Source organism: Agelaius phoeniceus, chromosome 6, assembly GCF_051311805.1.
Source record: "Agelaius phoeniceus isolate bAgePho1 chromosome 6, bAgePho1.hap1, whole genome shotgun sequence".
NCBI lineage: Eukaryota > Metazoa > Chordata > Aves > Passeriformes > Icteridae > Agelaius > Agelaius phoeniceus.
Window position 1 is genome coordinate 41,813,067 of NC_135270.1, and position 19,915 is coordinate 41,832,981.

At 41.2% G+C, this 19,915-nt stretch overlaps 1 protein-coding gene across 4 annotated transcripts in view; it reads right to left on the reverse strand.

The window, feature by feature from the left end:
* LOC143694378 (uncharacterized) overlaps positions 1 to 19,915 on the reverse strand; it is a 470,045-nt gene that overhangs the window by 393,697 nt on the left and 56,433 nt on the right. Inside the window, exon 7 of one of the 4 annotated variants that reach the window (XR_013182847.1) lies at positions 2,087 to 2,201. The exons of the other annotated variants lie outside the window; for them this stretch is intronic. The gene's annotated coding sequence lies outside the window, so the exon portion shown is untranslated. The remainder of the gene's footprint in view (positions 1 to 2,086; positions 2,202 to 19,915) is intronic. 4 annotated transcript variants of the gene reach the window in all.

Here is a 19,915-nt window from a genome sequence, read left to right on the forward strand (position 1 = left end):
CAGGCAGACAGACAGTGATTCCAAGAACTGAACTAAGAGCTCTAAACTCATTCATTCATGGTCCAAGAACTTTTCTAACTCCAGGAGAAGTGATAGAGAAAAAAAGAAAGGTAACAGGCAACAGTGCCCCAGGTAACCATCTCTTGCACCATGCAGCCAAAGTCTAATCAGGGTCTATTGCTGTCTTATTCCATTGCTAACATTCTGACTCTAACTGCCGTGTACTACAAATTAATTCGTTCCTTCAGGCCTTGCTGTTCAGTAACTGGCTGTCACAGCAATCTCCCGAGGAGCTAATTGAGAGTTGTGATCCGTGCAGTATTTCCATTAGTGCTGTAATGACAGGCAGCCAGACACACACATGCATGCTCACACACAGAGCACAGGTTCCTCTGTACCCACAATGAGGAACAGATAACAAGCCAGTGCCATCTCAAGTGTTCAGCAGCAGCTGGGAAAAAGGGAAAACAAGAGGAACAATATCCATGATTCAGACTGAGGTAATCTAAACTTGCCCTGAAAGAGAGCAACTTGCTCTCAAGACAAGCTCCTAATTTACTACAGGAGAGTAAAATCCTTCACACATTCTTCTTCTGTCCAGTGGCACTGTTCCCAGAGACTACAAATTCCACCAACAAGTCACCTCTATTTCAGTGCCCTCTCCATTGCAAGGTGGGACCATGCAATGTAATCTCCTTAGAGATGCTTCTTGAGTAAGGGTGATTGCAGATGTAGCTGTATGTAGTACTGTAGAAGATGCTAATTTAAGAGTCTTACAGGTTCTGCTTAACAAACTAGAAGATATGCTAATCTGGGAAGAATGTTTTTGATTGGTATGATGTGGTTCATTCAGGAACCTGGATGGCTCAGGGGTGAAGTCTCTTTTTGAACTTAGTCTCTTTTCAATTTTTCCTTTCATTTGTAGTTTCAAGCAGATCAACAGGAAAACACTACATGCAGCACCCCTTATAGTTGTGCCACCTGCAAGTAAAGACAGCCATCATAAAGAACATGTTTTTAGGTCCCTTCTGGACTACAGCCTCATGGCTCTCACCTAGAAAGCAGAGTGATTCAGACTAGTTCAGTAGGTACTTCTCACTGAGTGCTTTATTACTTCCAAAGTTATGAGTGGTTTCTTTATAAATGAAAGGCGGTCTCAAAGTCCAGTAACAATGGGAAACAAAATCACAGCAATTATTATCTATATATATTATTATATTATATATAATAATTATAATATTATAAATTTTTAAATTATGTATTTGCCAATGAATTAATTCAAAGTGATCTGTGTGGTTATTGTAGTTGCCAAACAGATTGAAGTCAACAATTTTAGTCACCCTTAAGTTGAGATTGTTGCAATGGTAGAAATAACTCAGCCATGGGTATGGAAGTAGTTCATGCTGGGAAGCTATCAGTAACTAGGTGAAGGTAATGTTGGTTGGGACAGGGCTACCCACACAGTCACAGATTTCCAAAACCAGCTTTTTGTAAGGAAATGAGCTGCAGATTCTTCAGTGCATTCCAAAGAGCAGACTCTGCTACTCTGACGGGCAGTGCAGTCTGGCTTCAGGGGAATAGGGAAGCTGCCCATTCAAAGTACACAAACAACCTTTAGGCCCCAAATAGAGGATTAAGTTACTGAGCCTTAAGAAGTTGTGGCATATAATCCTAGCTTCATAATTGAGCATGTGCATGCTTCTGGCGTGTGATAAATGCAAGGTCATTTGACTTAACCTAGGAGAAGACAGCGTTAAGTGGAATTACTCCATGTCTGCTGCAGGCTAGTTGTGCACACAGCTGTTACCACAGCTCAGCTGATACACAGCAATTTGTTCAGTTGTGCTAAATGTTACTGCATGTACAAACCCCGATTCTGCCCTCTTGTGACAACACTACAGGAAAATTCAGTTATTTTAAAAGTCAGATGAATTTGATAATGGAAGCACAAATTATTAAAAACTTCTACAACTGCAAAGGGTCCCTGGAAATTGGGTTAACATAGGATGTATCCATGTAGACCTATACTGCAATATGTTTGACTCTCCCATGTATAACTGTAATTACAATTTTCAATTGGACATACCTGCAATAGATAGGATCCCATGGGGACAGAGCAGACGTTAACAGATCAGGTATATCTACCTCTTCTACAGGTAATGAGGCTGAAAGCTCATGCCACACCAAGAACATGTGAGCTTCTGAAAAAAGGCAAGAAGATAACAGTGAAGAAAGTTCCAAAAGCCCAGGGTCAGAGGAAGTCTTGGAACAGGCCATGCAGTCCACTAGGGTGTGGCGTGTCCTGTGACTCCATTTTAAGGATTGATTGGGGCATGTCCAAGGTGGGCATAAAACTTATCTCTGTAATAATGTTGAGAAAGCTGTGGTATAAATGGAAAAGGTCCTGAGTTCTGATCAATAACTTCTTAACAACAGATAACAATTTACGATGTGCCACGGAATAGCTTTGGATTCTGTGCAAAGAGCTAAGTCATGCTTTTTCTCTTCAAATGTGTTACAAGGTGGTTTCCAGCTGAGGGGTGAGGGTGGAATATGTACATACAAGGAGTGATTTTTTCCAGACTATTTTGAGCTGATTACTTGAAGTTATGGTTACTGATTTAGTGAGCATGTCATGTATTTCAGAACAAACTGATCTCTTCATCAGTCTGCCATGCCAGCACACATATAGTTACATAGCACAGCAAGATCACCCCAAACAGCCTGAAGCCAATCCTGTGGCCACAATATGTTAAAGAAGCCCCTGTTCATGTCAGCATTTGACATTCCCATAATCTCCATGCACAGCATAATTTTGAGGGCTGACTGTTTTGCTACCTCCAAGTCTCAACGTCTGTGTTTCCTGAAACATAATTTTGTCAATATTTGCACAAGTTTGGGTTTGTGGTTTTTTTTGCCATGGCTCACCAATCTTGAATTGATCCATTTTCTAAACAGAGGAAGATGTCAAGCCTGACAATCTTTCAGTGCTCACTGCACTGTTCAGTTAAATCACTCAATCGCATTTCCATCGCCTTCCTTTGAATGTTCTTGCAATAAGCAATGCAGTCACAAGCAGAAGAGCACTTGCACATGTGCTTTCCCACAGCTCAGTAATAGGCAGGGATGGGCTGAAGGGAAAGCACACTTGGATTCAGTGCACAGGCACACAGAGAGCACTTGTGCACACAGCTTCAGGAGAGTCTGGGAAGTTCTTGCATGGTGCAGTAGAAACTAATTTCTAAAAAGATATTTTTGGGTTAGTGCAACACGGAGAACTCTGGGATGTTCCTCCAGAGATCCTAGTGTGAAGCCTGGGTAAGCACTCAGCCAGCAAGTGCACAGCTACTGCACAAAAGCAAAACAATGGAATAGGTCTGTGATATAGTAAGTGGTTTCATATTCACTGTTGGGTCCAGCAATGTGAGGTCAGCCAGTCTCCATGGTTTTGTCTATCAAACTCAAGAAGATCAGGAGAATATGTCTGTTTGCAGACTTGGTAATACACCACTGCTGTGAAGCTCTTCCTAACAATTAAGTTTTGATAATCCAGGCAATGACTTGTGAAACTTTTTCATCCATACAAACCTAGTGATGAAGTCTTGAAAATAAGACACAAACACTTGTATATATGAAAAGGGTTTACCAGTTCAACCAAAACTGCACTTTAAACCAGTTCTCTACCTTCACCAGCCAAAACACCAGGAACTGCTCTCACCCTCAGACAAGAATGTTGAAGTGGAACCAACATTGATTTTGCTAGCAGACATAGAGGTCATCTGTCAGTTTAGTTAGTTGTCTCCAACAGGCCTTAGTCATCCCATTAAATATTATACCTTGCAGCAGGGCTTGAGAGTGCTGCAAGCGTCATCAATTGTCTGTTAGGCTGGGTGAACCATGGGTCCTTCATAGTCTTCTTGATCTCCAGGAGAGAATGGGTTATTGCTCCCCACAACAGTTTGATCTTTGCAGGGTTGTTCTAAGCTTGAGGCCAAAAACTCCAGAGTGAAGTGGAAGAAAGGGCTGAGCTGTGCAAGGTTATGAGAAGCATACACTGATTTCTCTAGCAATTCCCAAGGCTGCTGCTGGCTCCATGACTCTGACACATAGAGTGAGAACATGGAGGGAAGCTGATGTGGAGATGCAGCAAGCCAGAATTTTCCCAGAAAAAAACAGATACAGCACCTAAAACACCTTCACACCACACCTTCTCCAGCAAACCCAGGCCAGCCCCAAGGTGCAACACAGTCCACCTGTCTCATCTCAAGCTGTCCTTGCAGCATTGTTTGATACAAGATAACTGGCTACTCTATGAACATATCTGCTCTTCCTGTGAGAACAGGAGTCTTGAGAGAGAAGGAATCATCACGATGCAGTGACCTCATCAAATCATTTGGAGGGAAGCTTTGGGGAAGATCTAGTCCAGTCTGAAGTGGGACGTCTACCACCACTAGAACTTGTCAGCTGTGCCTTTGTCTAGCTGAGTCTTGGAAACTTCCAAGGATTGAACTTCCATCATATCTATGGGTAATGTTTTTCACTGCAGCACAGGCTCCCTAGGAAAGTTTTCCCTATGCCTGCTTTGCATATGCCAAGACACAGGATACATTGGTGGCCACAACTTGCAGAAGATCAAGTCCTACCCAGACTACTTTAAAGATGGTAAGCAAAACATGAATAAAAATAAGCAAACATTTGGAAACAGATTCACTAAGAGAGTACAAATGCATTTCTCATACTACCTGAAACTTAGCACTAACTAGAGGAATTCCTTCAGGATTTCTGTTTTCAAAAGCTCTCTCAGTCAGCAGAACTGAAGAAAGATTATGGTACTCTGATACTCCCTCTGACAGAATAAAGCAGCACGAAAACAATCAAGAAGACATTAAACAATGTCTGAATGCAAGCCTAACTTTCATGGCATACTCTGTTCAGTAGGGTGTTTTACAGAGCAGGGATTTCAAGCTCTGATTATGATCCCTCATTTATGCTACTCAGTTCTCTAAGGTAGTTATCAAGCACAAATAAATTCACAGGGGCACACTTGTCCCCTCTGGTTCTAATTAATGCCACTGAAACTCATCATTAGCTAGGTGTATGAGGGCAGCTCATACATGTGCAACCATCCATCAAGAAAAACCCATTGTATAATACCAAATAAAGCATGTTTTGACTTCAGGGAGCCTTTTCTTCAGGATATTCTTCTGATTCAGTTCAAGAGAAGACTAAAAAACCAAAACTCATGTACATAATTCAGCTCTTTATCCACTTCTCTGGCTAATGCAAAGAACTAGTTTTAGTCCATGTTTCAACTTGGCTCACTGCATAATTTAGTGTAGTTGTCTTATAAATCACACTTAGAATCACAAAATTAGGATTGGGAAGGAACCCTAGAGGTCTTCTGATCTCAAGCTGTGCTCAAAGCAGGCCCAGCTTCAGACTTAGATCAGACTGCTCAGGGCGAACTGAGTCTTTTCTGAAGAGGACAACCACTCCCATTACGAAGAACTTTTTCCTTAGAGCTATTGTAACTCCCCTATTGCAGGCTGTATTCATTGCCTCATTCTTTCTCTGGGACTCTCTCTGTCTTTAACTATTGATTAGGCAGTTGAAGACTACAATTAGACCTCTTTTAGCTTTTTCTTCCTAGCTGAATAAACTCAGGTCTTCCAGTGTCTCATTTTATATCATGTACTCCAGTCCTCTAACCACCTTTGTCATTGTTGGGCTTGCTCTTCTTTGTCAACATCTTACCTATACCAAGAAGCCCAAAAATGAAGACAGGACTACAGGTACTGTCCTGTGATTGCCAAAAAGAGGGGAATAATCGCTCCTTGAGTTGCTGGATAAAATTGCATTGATGCAACCTAGTATGTGCTCAGCTTTCACTACCTCAGTCACACTGCTGATTGATCTTCAACTTGTGTATCTGACCCCCCAGGTCCTTTACTGCAGAGCTGCTCTCTAACCACATGGATTCTAACCCACACTTCTTGCAAAAATTACACACACATTTTGATATGCCTTAGCAACACCACAAAATCAACATGTGATTTGTAATTCAAGGTCAGAAAATACACCTCATGTGCAGAACAGAAAACATATATAAGGGCAGCTGAATTTGTTTGCAACTGACAATTTAGGGCATATTTAGGAATAATTTACAAATTGTATTCCCTCACCTCCTACTTTACTTTTTTCCTAGTGCAGTATCTGAAGTATCTGACCCTGAAATGGTTGTATCAGACACCACAACTTTTGCCTTCTCTGAGGCCACATGGACCAGATGTAGCAGGACAACCTGATCACCTGTGTCTCACTGGAAAGAGGGAACAAGGTCCAAATGTTTGTTAGCAGAGTCAAAGGAAACAAAACGGACACATCTTTGAACCACAACCTCTAGCCTGTGGGCAAAAGAAAGGTCCCTGGTTCACAGTATCTAGCTAAGGCTGGGGAGTGAGGGGTGGAGGAAAGGTCAGGACTTCAGCATTCCCCTCATCTTCTCACTCTGAGTTTAAATGAACAGAGAGAGAAGGAGAAGAAAGATGGCCTATCTTGTCAAAGCAATCGAAAACAGTCTAGGTCTCCAGAGAGGGCACCACAATATGAAGTAGTGAGGACAAGCAGGCCTTTTCCACTTGTCTTCCCTACAGTCATACTTCTGATGGGATGTTGAATTGTGTTAGCAGCACCCCTGGTACAGAAGGGTAGTCTAAGACACTGTATCTAGTGTCCATCTAGTGATTTCAGAACATGTCAGCTGCAAGCCTGTACAAGAGATGAAGATAGCTGCAGGCAACAATATAGGGCACTATAGACTATACGCAATCTGAGCACCTTGGTGGTCATGGCAGTAGAAGAGCTGAATGGGAATTTCCCATTCTTCATAAGCTGATCAGTGGTAAGACGGATTTTATGAAATGGGATCCTTCATATTTCTTATTTCAGTTTTCACTTCCTTCCTTTCTATTTTATAAAAGCTCAATCTCTCTTAGGTACAAACAAACAGCAAATGAGAGTACATTATATCCATGGCATCACAGCAGTCTGAGACAGGCGCATCACCACAACCAAAAGGAGGAGGAGAGGAAGTTCATACAAAGTACTGCCTTGCCTCAGAAGGCAAATATACAGACAGAAAGAACTCCAGCACAAGTGAAGAAAGCCTTCAGTTTGCTTGGCTCTTGAAGCAGAGGACTGGAGCAGCCTACATTTTGACTTAATTGCCACAAAACAGTGCACACGACAGCAGTCAGTATCTTCCAGGATAAGCACTAGAAACAGATTATATATGCTGCCATGGATGTGCATGTTGCATTGCCAGAGCCACAGATGCTACATCTGACAACCAAGTTTAGGTAACAACACTAGGTGCCTGGACTACAACTTGATGCAAAAAATGAACATCTCTGTGGCGCATTGTAGAACAAAAGCTAACACTTTCTTTACAAAACCATTTTCTGTTTCATTTCCCAAATGGAAAGCCAATTCTGAAAAGCATAGGTACGTTTTCTTATCTAGCTGTAGGTTTACATGGTGTACTGCTGGTAAGGAATCTTTCCTTCCTGTGCTAACACTCTGGCATCAACTCTACTGCTCAGGAAAAGCCCAGTCTTCCTGACTGAGATCACTATTTATACTGGATGCCCATTAATTGCATTGCTTGAAATGATTTGCTGTGGGTTTTCTTTTTTATTCTAGCTGCATTATGTCATGATCTGATGACTGATTGGGTCCTGTGAGCAATCATGAGCCCAAGCCTATTGCTTCTAGCTTGATAGAGTGTATATCTCTATTTCATATTCAATAATGATGAATGGTCATGGCTTACATTTATATAGGGCCTTTCATCCAGAAAGATCCCAAAGCACTTTACAAATTGATTTACTGTGCAAACTATGGGGTTTATTCTCTGCTTCATAAGCTCGTATAAATCCCATTGAGTTACTTGCACTTCATCACAGTACTTGGTATTGCCCAAACAAAGCACAAGCAATACACCCAGCAGAGAGTCAGGGAATACTTATGAAAATATGAAAGAGTTCATAACTTCAGTTCTATGTCTTATCCAAAAGGCAGAATCTTTAGCAGGAGAGCATCCACCTAACCCTAGAAAAGTACAACTTTCTGCACTACTTCTAATAAGGCTTCTTGCAGTAAAGCATTCCTTGGAGAGGACATGACCCAGAGGTGAGTCTGCCTGCTCACATGACTGCACCCTCAGATAGTAGCTGCTAAAAACCATCAGTTCCTTCTGTTTTAAAAAATACTATTAAACAGAAAACTACTAGCAATGAAACATCAGTAGCCATCAATATAGGTTCCTTGTGCTTCTTAAGGGTTGCAAAAAAAATTAAACAAGAGGAATACTCAGGGAAACTTCCTGGCAAGAATTTTGAGCAAATACTGAGCACAATATGATGCTCTGCACTAAAATTTTGAAGCAAATCATCCAGTTCCCTTCTCCTCTGTTTAACTTGGAGTGGGAAAGGAAATGCACCAGGTGTGTGCCTGGGTTGATCAGCTGCTGTTGTTCCCCACCAAAAGGGAATCCCAGATCTGGGATCTAGCCTTTACATTTCCAAACCTAAGACATACAGAGTGAAGCCGGGAACTCATGACTGAGATGATAGGTAATCAACTTAAATATTTTCTCCACCCAGTCTAAAAGTTTTAAAGGAGCAACACCATCTCTACCTCCATGACTTTGTCAGAGAATTAAGTGAGGTGCATTAAAAACCAAACCAAAACAAAAACAAAAAAAACCCAGAGATTCTCTAATAAATATGGTGCCTGTGAAAGTGTGAGGCCAACAGTGACTCTTAGCAGACATGGCTCTTGCCATGGTGTAAGCTGAGTACCTACCTCTTCTCCACCATATCACTTCTGAAATGGCTGCAGTACAAATGCTGGCTCTAATCTGACCAAAGACCAAGTCATGCCAAATTATCCAAAGTGGGTGAGAGACCCAGGTCCTCAGGGATTTTGACCAAAATTTGTTCTCTTGAAACCCAAAAAGAAATAGCTCACAGATATTTGAATATAAAAGGTAATCATCTAGTCCTAGAATTACATAAAACTTCCAGTTGTTGACCATTGTCTTTTTTTTCTTGGCCTCTCAGAATTAGCTGATATATTGCAAGAATAAGTACAGTCAAAAATAAAAAGAGAAAAAAATCTTTCCCTCCTTTATTACAATATGGACTGTTTGCCATATTGTTTATTAGTACCAGAGCTAAAAAGAAATATGGCACAGGTTAAGACAGGGCAAAAAATCCTTCTAGAGAATTGACAGCATCAGCCTGAAAGGTCCCATGTAACATGTATTCCTGGGGCAGGTGGAAAACATAGGGGGATTTATCCAGCAGTTTCTTGATAGGTAAAGGCCAATGCAGCTGCTGTCAGTCCCCAAGTTATGCATGTCCCATCTCTATTTTGGTCAGCCAGAGCAGCTTGCCCAATACCTTACATAATACAAAAAGATGTAAAATCTTCTGGACATCAAAAAGAGGTTTTAAGGAGTAGGTACAGAAGCCTTCCATCCTTAGAGGCCTTCATGGTCCAGTCTTATCTTTCCCACACACATTCCTCTGCCCATCCAGCACTTTTGCCCGAGCTCCTCCCTCCTCATTTTACTTCCTCTGTATCTTATGTTCTGCATGACAGTGGCTCCTTATTCTCCTTCTGGCTTTGATGCCAGTATGAGAGGAAAGACTATAAGAGCAAAGCTTCCAGTTGTGGTCTGTAAGATGACAGTGCCCTTCAGATGTTTGGAAAAACAATGACATAGAAGACCAGATCAAGGCCCACTGACCTAAGATAAAGCATATATTTGCATCAATAGAAGAACATAGGAGTAATCCATAATGAGGGCTTGTTACAGAGAGCACTATGAGAATTTAGCTGCCAAACACTAGCAAGAAGTTATTGGTCTCATAGGAGTTACAGAAAAAAAATCTCAGTAAGTTACCTACATTTTATAATGCAGGGATACTGAAGAAAGTATAATAATGGCCCTTTGCCTTACTGTAAATCATAGAATCATGGAATGGTTTGGATTGGAAGGGATATTAAAGATCATCTAGTTTCAACTCCCTGCCTTGGGCAGGGACACCTTCCACTAGACCAGCTTGCTCAGAGCCCCATCCAACCTTACTATGAACTTCCAGGGATGGAGTATCCACAATTTCTCTGCTCAACCTGTTTCAGTGGGTCACCACCCTCACAGCAGAGATTTGCTTTCTAATATCCAATCTAAACCTGCTCTCTTTCACTTCAAAGCCCTTCTCCCTTGTTCTATCAGTACATCCCTTTGTAAAAAGTCCCTCTTGAGCTTTCTTGTAGCCGCCTGTAGGTACTGGAAGGCTGCTCTAAGGTCTCCCCAAAGCTTTCTCTTCTCCAGACTGAACAACCCCAACTCTTTCAGCCCATCTTTATAGGGGAGGTGCTCCTTCCTTTTCAACCTCTTTGTGGCCCTCCTCTGGGCTCTCTCTAACCAGTCTGCATCTTTCTTGTGCAGAGGACCCCAGAGCTGGATGCAGGACTCCCAGTAGGGTTCCAGGAGAGCAGAGTAGAAGAGTACTGGGCACACTGCCTTTGATGCAGCCCAGGTTACGTTTGGCTTTCTGGGGTGCAAGTGCATGTTGTTAGATCATGTCAAGCTTCTCAGTTTGACATCCTTACCTCATTACCTTCACACTGCAGAGATAAAAGGGTTCCTTAGCCAATAATGAAAGTGTTATTATACGGACAAAATATTTAATGCTGGCATACGTTCTACAACCTGGTCAAGTTTTTCTGGATGGCCCCAGAGTGACACCACCAGAGCAGGGCACCAAAAGGTAACATAAGGCCAAAACAGGAGGCTCCCCACCACAGCCGCACTAGGAATATTTAGACACTGAAGACCACCACTAAAAAACTACAAATAAACTACAAAAGCTACAACAACTTACCTCTGAGCCAAGGCTGTCTACAGTTTTAGAGTTTTAGGAATCCTGAAAGATTACCAAGTACAGCAAAAGGACCTCCATGTGAGGAGACACCATGTTCAATCTAACTGTTCAGCAAGTAGCTGTAAAGACTTTAGGGGTTTTTTTACCCTTAGAAAACTTGTCAACAATGACAGGACCATTTCATCAACACTGAAGAGCAAGTGACATGAAAATGACAAAGTAATTGTAAATTAAGGATATCACATAAAATTAATTAAACAGGGATTTCCCAGCAAAATTGAAGAAAAAATGCCTTACAAGAAATGACAGCCAAAATGACAGAGATTAGATTTTATTGGCACTCAGCTATAAAGCCAAGGACCAAACACATGCTGGAGACTGAGATTCTCCTGAAGTAGGACAATCATGACCTTCCATAGCAGGTGACACATTCACAGGGGCAGGGATACTAAGGAAGCCTGCAACACTTTCCAAAGCTTTGTTTATCCTAGGGATAAGAAGATTCTCACAGTCCTCCATGTGCACCAGTCTATTTAGGTTCAACAGCACTGAGCTCATGTGATATCATCACAGCAAAAAATGAAGTAGACACCATTTTTGGGAATGGAAACAAATACTTCCAAAAGTCTTTTAAGAAGAAAATATGACTGGAAGACAACCTTAAGTTTTATATACACAAATAAGAATAAAGCAATATGATACAAAGTTTCTTGGCCTTTGCAGGCAGATCCGTTTGGACAGAATAGAACAGTGTCCAGCACAGTGCATACTAAATATCTCAGTGTCCAGTTTCATGAGCCTGAAACATTATTGTATCTCCCTGTAGTATCTCCCATTTAGCCAACAAACTTTTCCTCCTCAGAGATGGCATGGCATCTGGATGCCCACAACAGCCAGAGATGGATGCCTGGTAAAGCCTCCTATCTGAACAGGACATGATAGCACCCAGATCATCACTAAAGCAGGAAGGGAGTTCAAAAATACCTGAACTGAGGACTGAGAAAACTGTTTTACAGAAGCTTGTTGCAAAAGCAAATGGAGAGCTACAGGGCTCCTGAGGTTTTTCCTTCCCAAAGCAAGCAAGTGCCAGAAAGCGCAAGTCCTGTTTGTCTTCAGACTCCCAGTGTGGAGAAGCATGTTGAACCACACCATACCCCTGCAGCCCTCCCTCCCTCTCTCTCATCCACCGTAGATATACAAGGCTAAGTTGATGAGCTGTTCAGCTTAGTGTGAAATGTGTTACATTTTCCCCCCAGCTGCTTCCTGATTGCAGTATTTACTTTTAATCTCCTCTGCCTCAATGCCCGATAAAAACTTTGTCACATTAGATGGTGACAGATGGGAAAGAGAAGGGGGGGATCACTGCAAGGGAACGTCCTGGCTTCCCAATAATTTTTCACAACGCCAATTATGTCCTTCAGTGCTTCCCGGCATGTGCACCCATGTCAGCAAAGAAGGAAATAGAAAGGCATAAATAAAGACAAAACCAGGCACTGCGTGGCTTTAATCTGCAGAATAACATTTCTCATTTGGGTGAAATATTGTTGGATTCTCTCCTGTGCTGGAAATGGAGACACACACACGCAAGATATACACAGAGACACAGATGCGCAGAGTTCACAGCTGCTTTCCTCATGCATGGGTACTGCCATCCTCACAAGCAGCTCTCAGCATTGTGATCAGGAAAGTGCAGTGTCTCCTGCTTTCTGAAAGGTATCCATGTACAGCAAGCCAAATCTTATGCCCTCCAACCCAGCTACCATTGAGCAAGTAGGAGTAATGTGAAGATTCTCATCTTTAGGGTTTCACAATGGTTCTTAGAAAGTTTCAGATCATTTGATGTTTTACTTGAGGCTCCTTGCAAACTCCAAGCCTAATCCTGCATGCCACTACATTTGCCTTGCTTAGATGTTCCATCCAAGATGAGGGGCTAGAAAGGATAATCCTTGGAATCTGAGTCACTTTTGCTTAGATTGCCCGGAGAAATGAAATGTAACAGCAACCACCTATATTTGTGGACATGTTTATAGTAGCAGATGAAGGTAGTCATGGAAGCAAAGAGAGACAGCTTCAGGAGGAAGGTGAGAGACAACTTCGACTCAGGCTGGGATTTATCCAGTCATACCAGTGCAAAAAAAACCCTGTTTGTTTGCCTTTATGTACCTTATTTGTAAACAAGAAAAAGAAAATAAAAACCAACATTTTCCCAGACATCTTTTCCTTTGAACTAAGAGAATCATGTGCTTTGGATCACGGCTACTATTGTCTTGACAATTTTGGTGATCAATACCGACATGATGGAGAGGAGCCTCAGCTGGAACAGAGAGAAGGGGTAACTGTTCTAACAAGTGAAACCTGTCATGAGGGTGTACATAAATGGTCACAGGTAGGGCATTCATGCATCTTCCATCAGGCCAGAACTTGGCCTGCAGGACTCTTGGTAAAAACCAAGACAGTGTCCTTGTCTACATTACATATGAAATAAGATATGTAAATATGTTAAAAAGCAAGTATTCCCAAAACAGGAGATTTCCAGGTAGCTACAAACTGGGCATCAGCCAAGGAGTTACTCATTCAGTTTCTAGGGGGAAAAAAATATGAATGAGAAGCCTCTGGGCTCAGGGCTAGAAGATTTAGTAGATATCAGACAAAGGACTGTGAGCCACAGAAATTATAAATGGACTCTGCTGTATTAGCATCCAGGGAACAAACAGCTGGAGCTGGAACAGAAAAGATAAGGGAGAAGACTGCCAGTAAGTTCTTCATCTGTGTTCTTCAATTGCAGATTTGTTCCACAGAAAGTAGCTAACTAGTAACAGAAACATTATGCTCTCAGAGCATCCTTATGACCTTATAGGTGTCACTGCTAAAATCTGGTTTGCATTACCAGATTTTAGCAGTGACACCTATATTTACATGCCCGTCACTTTGGATGTATTACAGGCAGGTTTACAGAACTGTTTATGTCAATGGAACTCCTCCAGAAGCTCAACTACAGCATATTACAGTGGCGGTGAAAAATGCCCTTTTCCCTACAGACAGAATGAGTGAGGTCCCTGAAGAACTTGTTGAATGAGAAAGGCACAAATTAGCAGCCCCAGGCCAGCTAGACCTCAATGGATGTAGGAACAAGAACAGCCATTTACAAGAGAAAATTAGTATGAAGCAAAAAGAAATGTCAAGGCAAAAAGATTTAAGAAGGGTAAAACTCAGATATGAATAATATTTAAAACCCTGTTGCCCTTCTGAATTATGACAGTTGAAGGCTGAGATCTGTGCATGGGCCATACAAAGATCCTCTGCAAGGTATCTGTGATAGAGCTGCTAAAAACAAAGCATCATGTTTGCAAGCAGATAAAGCAGACAACTGCCTCAGGGTGGAACCATGCTCTAGGATGACATTTCGTTTTTATAAATATATTGAGTCCAATTACTTGTGGTTCACTAACTGAGGAAAAATCTAAAAAATAAAATGTAGGTACATCGAAGTTATTTGTTTTCATCTATCCTCCAAATTAGTTACTTAGCAAGTAATATGCTCAGTTCTTCATGGCAGTATTTTTGGAAATCAAATAAAGGTACTTTCTACAATGAAAGAAAAGAAGCAGCTATCTATTGTTCTAATGTAATTTGATCTAGAAATGTCTTTTTCTCAAGCAGAAGAACTGAATCATATTTTCTTTCTCTGATTCTTTTGAGAGATTGTCAACTAGTATTACTTGAATCTGTTCTCATTTGCAAATTACGTTAAAGGAGCGGGACTGTCCTAGGAATCGAAGGCAGAAGAATTATATTCCTACTCACATTTTTATTTCCTTTTAAGTGAGAAGGATAAGAAACCCAAATGCAAAAGGCTCTTCCATCCCAAGTTTATCAAGCAATACCCATCCCACAGTTTCTCCTCAGTTCAGCTGTGTTACCTTCCACACTTTAATACATGATCAAAGAATTTTTTACCCACCTATCTTAGAGCTTAACCTCAGACTGAGACTAAAGCACTGTGAGCAAGACTTAGAGAATTCTTATGTTTTTCCTGTCATGAAATACGTGCATTTATATGTCTCTCCCCCCACAAAAAAAAAAACCCAAAAACAAAAACAAAACCAAAAAACAACTATTAGACTTTCCTTCATTTAGACACAATGAGCTTCCTACCTAATGATAGGAGGAGAACAACTGGCAGACATTCAGTGACTGTTGCTGTTCACCAAGGGGACTTCACATGCTACCCCACTAACTTCAGTCTCTAGAGGACAGACAGAAACCCAGCTTCAATATGTGCTCAACTTTGCCCTGCCCCCACTTTTCTTAATCAATATCACCAGTTGCTCAGTGGAAAACTCCAGCCCTTGAAAATAAGAGAAAATTCATTTGTTTTCCTCTAACCATATGGTCTAGCACAGTAATGTAAGGAAGAAATTTAAGCTAAACTTCCACATCAAAGATCTGTCTCTCTGTTCAACACAAAGCATTGAAGGCTATATGGACAAAATGGTCACTATATAACCTGCCCTTCACAAGGAAGTATATGCAGGTTAAAAGAGTTCGTGATACTTTACTCAGCTGGTACTTTTAAAGGTATTGAATAAAGTAAATAATAATTACTGTCAAAGAAGAGAAGGCAACATTGTTCCTGCCCTATAAGGCACTGAAATTAAATACTGGTATACCTGCATCATCCATACTAAGTTCTCAGGCTATGTTGCAGAGTACCTCGATTCCTAAAAATATTCACAAAAGAATCACAAGAGATTTCCACAGGAATCAAACCCATTGTCAGGAGGCTCAGTGGAAATATAAAGGAACCCACAAATTCAGGACATACTGTTTCGAAAGTCCAAACACTTGTAAATTCTCTTGATTTAAGGGACAATAATATGTGTTTACAAAGCAGCAGTATTAATTTGTTTAAAAGCAGGCTTTTTAAAACTATCTAAAAAGATAATGAAACTTATTTAGAAAACAATCACAGTGATATTTCATGCATTTATCATTCAAACTCTATGACAAAATAGCATATTTTCAAGATTAGCATATTTTTACCTTCCATTCTGCAGAAATTTACACATATTTTTCTTTACACTAAAAAAAAATACAACAGAAACCACGAAATTTCTTTAGAGAGCAGTGATTCAGGAGAAAGCCCACAGGATAAACAAGATACCAAATTGTTAGAGAGCAAAAAGGATGATTTTAAAACAAATGACATTTTATTATTCATTTACATACACACCTTTTCTGAGACATGTAGGTCAGGGCTCTTTAACTGCTCTGCCTACAGTTAAGGTTGAGCCTAGGGTTAGGGTTTTGAAAACCACAAAGCCCAGAGCTCCAGGCGCACTGCAGCTGCAAAAGGCCTCCCAAGGGGAACACAAAACTGCCACAACGTGACTTCCTCCACAGCTTTTTTCTTGGAACCAGCCTTAGCCAAGGCTGCTTTTATTGCTGACACTGGTTCCTCGTAATTCAACTTAAGTGAGCAACGTTAGAGCAATATTTATTTTTGCCCTGTTGGATGTCACGAGATCACAGAATGTTAAGTTATTTTAATGGACTGTAAAGATGATCAAGTCCCCACCACTCCCTGCCTGGTCAGGGACATCACTAGATCAGGTTGCTCAAGGCCTTATCCAACCTGGCCTTGAACACTGCTGTGACTGAGGCATCCACAGCCTCCAAAGGCACCCTCTTCCAATGTCTCATTGCCTTAACAGTAAAGAATTTCTTCCAAGATCTAATCTTCCCTCTTTCAGTCTGTACCCATGGTCTATCACTGCAGTTCCTGATGAAGAGTCCTTCTCTGGTTTTCCTGTAGGCCCCCTTCAGATACTGGAAGTTTGCTGTGAAGTCTCTACATAACCTGCTCTTCTCCAGGCTGAACTGCCCCATATTTCTCAGCCTGTCTTCATAGGCACCAGTCCTCTCATCAACTTTATGGCCCTGGTCTGGACTTGCTCCAATAAGTCCACATCCTTCTTACATCAGAACACAGGAAAATCAGAGAGACCTCAAGCAAGATCTTGGAAGGATTTAGCTAGACAACTCCAAGCCATTCAACATGGAGTAGAAGTATTATGGAAACATACCATAACTGTGACCAGGACAACAGAGGAAAAATGAAAAAGCTAAAATAAAGCCCAAACAAACAAAACACACACACACACAACAAAAATAAATAAACTAATTAATTAATAAATAATAATAATTGTTGTTGTTGTTGTTGTTGTTGTTGTTGTTATTAGTATAAGAATGGTGGTGGTAGTAGTCGTAGCATACCACAGAAAATCAATTATATTGTTAATTATTCTGATGGAATGGCCCAAACTGATATGAAGAAACAACCCCAGCTGTAACCAGTGGTCCTCAGATGACATCAGCAGACAGAAGCATCAGGACTGGGCCTGTGCACAACTCCTCACCTCATACTGAAACAGGAGGAAACAGCACAGGAAACTACTGGATAAAGTCTGTGGATTTTAGGCAACCAGTGAACCACAGCTGAAGAGGGGGCTTATCTTAAAGCCTGCACCCTCCTCCCACAGAATCAATGAGCAGCAACTCCAAAGGCAGGATATAGAAGTGAATTAACTCAGATGAGCGGAACTGCAGCTTTAACATTAGGACTTAGGATCTCCACACATTCAGGTGAAAAAAAACCCCTCTCCTCTTTAAATAAGTTTCAAAAATAAGTTTCAACCACACATACTTGTCCACAGCTAGTTAAGGTGCAATTTTGAGCCCTGTGAAAGCAGAACAGGGACCCTATTTGCTTCTCAGTGTTTGTGAAGGCGAGGATAGAGGGTTTCAGAAAGATTATCTCACAGTTCAAACTCGTTAATGAAAGAAATAAATTAACCAAGCTCATTTTTCAGGGAATTCTTGTGTAAACTGGAAATTTTCCAGTCTGTGAGCCCCGCGCTGCGCTAACCCATAAATCACAGCAAGCAGGTTGTCTGTATAGTGAGAGCAGCACGTTTGGAGATGGAGGGGCGGGGGCTGGGGGGAGAAACCAGCATATGTTCATGGAGAAAAAAAACATAAAATCCAAATAGGAAAAAAAATACCTCCCTTGCCCACCACTGGAACAAAATGAAAGGCTTGGCCTCAGGCATTGGAACATACGCTGTCTGCAAAGAGCCCCCCAAACCAGGGGAAGGCACCTGAAACAGGTCATCTTTTAATTGAATACAATATTAATTACCACGTGCACCATTAACGGTTTGTGGGATTTGACTAATTAATGTAATAGTTTCTGAGTCACGCTCATTAAATATGAAAATTACGCTGGTGAAAGGTATCGGTTTCATTATCAATCTTGTATGGACAGGAGGGGGGGGTGGGGAGAGGGTGCAGTGGAAAGATTCCCACCCCATATTATTTGTTGTTAACTCTCTTCTCTTGGATTTTGTTCAGGTGAACAGATGGAAGAGCCAAAGTGAAAAAGAAAGAGACAAGGAGAAGAGGAAGCATTGCCTAATGTCATGAGCTAGTGGCTGCAAGTCAGAACCCAAAAGCTATCCAGCTCAGAGTGAATGTGCCCTTTCATTTAGTGGAAAGAGCTGTGTGGTCTGCATTAGGCTACAAGTTGTTGTCAATTCACATCATAATGCTTAGTTTACTTCATTCCCCTGGAACAAACATAATGAGAGAGACTGATGTCACATGGGGTACTCAATTCATTAACCCATGTAAAGCATGTGGTGGCTCCTTATTGGAAAACAACAGGGAAGGTAATTATCGCTGTTAAAACTCAGCTCCAGAGCAAATTATGCACCAAGGATATGCTGAGATATACTGCCATGGGACACATCCGTCACAAGGGGCAAAACTGTTACAAAAGGAGGATCAGAGATGTTATACTTCCTGCTCCTATCCAGCAGCCCAGGTAGGGGCAACTCAGACTTATTCAAGAGAGAAGTGTCTTCAGTTCTGTATGGGAAGAATACTCACCTGCATGCAGGATGTCTGGGATGCAACAGAACAAAATGCAGAGGCCACCATCGAGATTGAAATTTGAGAATAAGTACACAGTTGGGAGCGTGTGTGAGTGTGTGTGATTCATATCCTACACCAAAGAAACAAGACCTCTTCTGGACTGAAATAATGCTCCATACAGATTGTATTTTCCAGTCCTACCTTCTTCCCGGTCACAGGGTTTCATTTAACTCCTTCCCATTTATTTTAAAGATGAACTTTTCTCTTTTGAGTTCATCAAAATAGCCAGGGCACTGTTGCCCTACAACAACCTCTATACTTGAGTAAAGGTATTTTGGTTTCACTTCTGAGTATATTTCAAGTATCAAAGAAGATCCAAGTTACACAGCTCTCCTTCTTGCTTTGCTGAATGTAGTTCATCACGGCAGTTAATAGGAAACTTTTGGCTCAGGAAGCCCAAATGCTAGATTTCCAAATGCTACTGTTCTTCTCAAAGTATGCAGTAGTGTCATCATCAAACAGGATACCAAGCAACATGAATTCTTGTTGAAACATTTACTGCTGCTTCATATTGCCAAAGTTCCCATGGATTTTGTCAATGTGAATAGAGAGGACAAAGATGGAAATTTTCCCAACCAACAGCAGAGTAAAGACATTCTTCTCTAGGAAGCACTCTGAGCAGCCATGCTCAGCCCATTGCTTCTCATTAGCACTACAACAGCTTTTATCAGCTTACACTCATTTTTACCTCCACTGACAGTATCCTCTACAGACTAATTTAATCCTTTTCAGTTCCTCTCATTCTCCACTGGGTTTTTTTCATACATCTATGCTGATGAAACAGAGAGGACTTTCCAAACTTGAGTTTGGCCATTATTCTATGTACAAAAGTCCTGATTGGAAAAAGAAAACTCACACCCAACCAACAGCAGTTTGTGTTAGGGGAAAAGCCTTTGCACCTAGAAAAATATCCAGGTGGCAGCTATGTAATCAATATATATTATGGCCTCCTGTATCTTCCATAA